Source organism: Bos grunniens, chromosome 15 (genome assembly GCF_055505025.1).
Source record: "Bos grunniens cultivar Pamir isolate PY7600 chromosome 15, Bosgru_T2T1.0, whole genome shotgun sequence".
NCBI lineage: Eukaryota > Metazoa > Chordata > Mammalia > Artiodactyla > Bovidae > Bos > Bos grunniens.
The window spans coordinates 55,592,861-55,597,613 of NC_141179.1; positions in this window are offsets into that span (position 1 = coordinate 55,592,861).

Here is a 4,753-nt window from a genome sequence, read left to right on the forward strand (position 1 = left end):
ATTAAGGGGGTGTGACATTGGCATAGATACATAAATTGACCAATGAAAGAGAATAAAAGCCCTGACCTAGCCCAGGTAGTGCTGGATTCTTTTGTACAGCAAAGGTGGCACAGTATATCACTGGGGACGGGAGAGGTATTTAACAAATAGGACTGTGTAGAAAGGTCCCTAACGTGAAAGGAGAAGTGAAAACTAACGCATACTATATAATTACATAAACATCCAGATGATTAAATATTTATGTATGAAAAGCAGTATTAAATTCTCAATGGAGAAGTTTTTTCTGAGAAAAAAGCGTTTTGGAGTTTCTTTTTCACACATCTTTTAATGCCATATTCTTTGTTTTCATTTAAAAGGGAAATAAAGCATGAAAAAACTTAGTATAGGGGCTCAGTATGGGAACTTACCTGGATTGAAACACCAAGATATTACTGTGGGCTTAAAGAAAAGAACTTAGAAAAGAATTCTCAATGTCTTTTAGGTAGGTTTGGTTTAGTTGCTCTGTTGTGTCCGACTCCTTGCAACCCCAAAGATTGCAGCAAGCCACGCTTCCCTGTCCATCACCAACTTGTGGAGCTTGCTCAAACTCATGTCCGTTGAGTCAGTGATGCCATCCAACCATCTCATCCTCTGTTCTCCCCTTCTCCTCTTACCTTCAATCTTTCCTAGCATCAGGGTCTTTTCAATGAATTGGTTCTTCACATTAAGTGGCCAAAAAATTGGAGCTTCAGTTTCAGCATCAGTCTTTCCAATGGACTGATTTCCTTTAGGATTGATTAGTTGGATCTTCTTGCAGTCTAAGGGACTCTCAAGAGTCTTCTCCACCACCACAGTTCAAAAGCAGCAATTCTTTGGCCCTCAGCTTTCTTTATGGCCCAACTCTCACACCCATACATGACCACTGGAAAAACCATAGCCTTGACTAGATAGACCTTTGTCACCAAAGTAATGTTTCTGCTTTTTAATATGCTGTTTAGGTTTGCTGTAGCTTTTCTTCCAAGAAGCAAGCCTCTTTTAATTTCATGGCTGAAGTCACCATCTGCAGTGATTTTGGAGCCCAAGAAAATAAAGTCTGCTACTGTTTCCCTTGTTTTCCCATCTATTTGCCATGAAGTGGTGGGACCAGATGCCATGATTTAAATTTTGGGAATGTTGAGTTTAAGCCAGCTTTTTCACTCTCCTCTTTCATCAAGAGACTCTTTAGTTCCTCTTCACTTCCTGCCATAAGGATGGTATCATCTACATATCTGAGGTTATTGATATTTCTCCCAGCAATCTTGATTCCATCTTGTGCTTCATCCAGTCTGGCATTTTCTATGATGTATTCTGTATATAAGTTAAATAAGCAGGGTGACAATATACAGCCTTGACGTACTCCTTTCCCAATTTGGAACTAGTTGTTGTTCCGTGTCCCATTCTAACTGTTGCTTCTTGACCTGAATACAGATTTCTCAGGAGGCAGGTATGGTATTCCCAACTCTTCAAGAATTTTCCACAGTTTGTTGTGATCCACACTGTCAAAGCCTTTAGCGTAGTCAATGAAGCAAATGTAGATGTTTTTCTGGCATTCTCTTGCTTTTTTCATGATCCAATGGATCTTGGCAATTTGATCTCTGGTTCCTCTGCCTATTCTAAATCCAGCTTGAACATCTGGAATTTCTCAGTTCAAGTTCCGTTGAAGCCTCGCTTGGAGAATTTTGAGCATTACTTTGCTAGTGTGTGAGATGAGTGCAATTGTGCACATTTTCAGCATTACTTGATTTTCTATATCAAAGTAAGCAATGTCTATGTTTAAAAAGCTGACAAATATGAGTATATTAAAATTTAAAATGGTTTGTCCTGCAGTGACACCTTAAAACAAAGCAAGATATTGAAAAAGAGATTCACAGTATGTACAGACAAACAACACTATAGGGAACTAGCAAAAATTAAGGAGTTTACACTGAGAAGAAATGCCTCCGAATAAAAACATGTTCAACGTTCATGATGAGGAAATGCAAATCAAGATCCCGACTCAATATCAGTCTACACGCTAATAAATAATTAGAAGTCTGTCCACGCCGAGGGCCAGAGAAGATATGCATCCAAGGGATCTCATGTACGTTTCTGGTGAGAGTGTAAACTGGTGCTGCTGTTTGGGAAAAGCCTGGCACTACCCCTCCCCAGCTCCTGCAGTTACATATGCTTTGACCTAGCAGTCCCTCCGGCTGTTGAGACTGTGGGATGGAGAAAGGGCACACAGACAGAAACTGGTGAGAACACTGGCATTAGAGTCGATCGAAGAGGCTGGCTGTAGGGGTGGAAAGCAGCTTTCCCACGCAAGACATATATAAATCAGCAAAAGACTAGAGCACGAACTTGTCATAAAATGTTATTCAGATGGTCAATAAACAAATTAGAATGTGCTCCACCTCTCAGGCTAGAAAACCACAGTAAGCACAATGAAGTGTCCCCACGTACTCACTACGATGGCTGAAATGTTGAGGAGGATGTGGGGCAATTGGAACTCTCGTGTGAGGCTTGTGGGTGTAAATTTGTACAGTCACTTTGGGAAATGTGTGGTTTTATAAAAAGAGATATGGCTGTCCTATTCCTGGGGACTCATTCAACAGAAATGTATGGAAATGTGAATCAAAATCATGAACAGAATGCCCCTATCACTGCGTGATACATAGGAGAGTTGGGAAGTCAGTAGACCCTAAGAGCTCTAATCACAAGGAGAATTCTTTTCTTTTGTTTTTATTGTACTATGTAAGATGATGGATAATAATGAAATCTATTGTGGTAGTCACGTCACAACATTTGTAAGTCACACCATAATACTGGATACCTTATGTTTCTATGGTAACGTATGTCAATTATTTCTCAAATAAATTTGAAAAAGAAAAATAGAAAAGAAAGCCCTCAGCTGCACAATTTGCAATAGCCAGAAACAGAAACACACCAAAAATCTTCAGTAGTAAAATACAAGAATTGTAGCTTATTCACACAGTGAAGTCCTGTGTGTCAATGAGAACAAGCGTACCACAAATACACACAATTTGGATGACTCTCAAAATATAATCTTTTTTTTTAAAGTTTATTTTCTTTTTTAACTTTACAATATTGTATTGGTTTTGCCATATATCAACATGAATCCGCCACAGGTATACACGTGTTCCCCATCCTGAACCCTCCTCCCTCCTCCCTCCCCGTACCATTCCTCTGGGTCGTCCCAGTGCACCAGCCCCAAAAGAGTCAGTTCCAAAAGGCATATTGTGTAAGACTCACTTATTATAAAGCTCAAAGCAGAGACAAGGCTGTGTGAAGTCTGGGGAGGAGAGGAGTGATGGACAAGGTGTTATTTGTCAGTCAGAGTGGAGATCACACCAGTGTGTTCACTCTGGGACAATGCATCACTCCTGCACTTAGGGTTTGTGCCTTTTCCTGTATGTTTGACATATTTCAATTCAAAGTGTACATTTTAAAGGAGAGATTTAGGAGAACAGGCTGAAGAGGGGAATGGAAACGGAAAGAAATAGTCCAGAGTGACTCTAAGGTTTTGGTCTGAGGAACCAGGTCATTGAGTCCCCTTTCCTGAGATGACAAAGAGCAGAGGAAAAGCTGGTCTGGGCAGGAGAGGGAAGGTCAAGTTCAGTTTTATTCAGGCTATGATGGAGGTGCTGAGAAGATTACCAGGGAGGATATCAAGTACCCAACTACATAGTCAAGTCTAGAGCCCAGAGGGAAGTCAGGCTGGAGATACAGTTTGGAAGTGTTTGTCCTGTAGACAGACTCCAAGGCCATGAGTCTGGATAAGGTCTCTGCTGGAAAGGAAGGAGGGTCCAATGGCTGAGAGGGGCGGGAGGGCCCTCAAACACTTAGCCTGGTGAAGGATAAGAACAACTGTGGATATCCAGGGGCAGCCAGAGGGGCAAGAGGGAAACCAGGAGAGTGTGGTGTCCACAGATCAAGTGGTTTCAAGGAGGAGGGAGGGACCAACTGTGTCTGAGGCTGCTGAGAGGTCAAGATGAGAGCTGAGAATTGACCACTGGATTCAGCAGTGTGGAGACCACTGGTGAACTTGTCAAGGGCAGTTCCATGGAACAGTGATGTCTGAAGGCTGGAGGAGGGAGGAGAGAATGGGAGGGGAGGGTGTGGAATGCAGACAGTTATTCCATGAGTTGTGCTATGCAGGTGAGCCGAGGAATAGGGCACGAGATGGAGGAGATGGTGGGTCCAAGAGATTTATGATGGAAGCTATTACTGCATATTTGTGGAGGGGAACAGTGATCTGGCAAGAGAAAGAAGACAATTGTTTATTGCTGGGAGGGTATGAAGAGGACAGGACTGCACTATACTTGGTGGTTCACCTGCCAAGAAATGGGCAAGATTTGACAAAAAATGATCTGGCAGATAAAGCATTGCTTATGGAAGCAAATGCATTTTTTTCCCCTCCATCTCTACCTGGGTCTAGGGTAATGGGTTCAAAGAATTCTCCTAGGAAAAAGGTCCTTGCCAAGCATGCACAGGGAGACATTGGGGCTGGGCTGGATTGGGCACTCACCCTCCCCAGCCCCCACAAACGCTTAGACAACCTCCCGCAGAAACAAAAGCCAGCAGGTGTCTCCAACCACAGCAGAGCTCAGAGAAGCCTCAGGAGCCAACAGAGGAGCCAGAATGGTGGGGTTTGTGCCCTTGTTTTTGCCATGGGAGCGCAGACTGCAGATCTTTGCGGTCCTGCAGTATGTCTTCGGCATCATTGCCCTGAGTA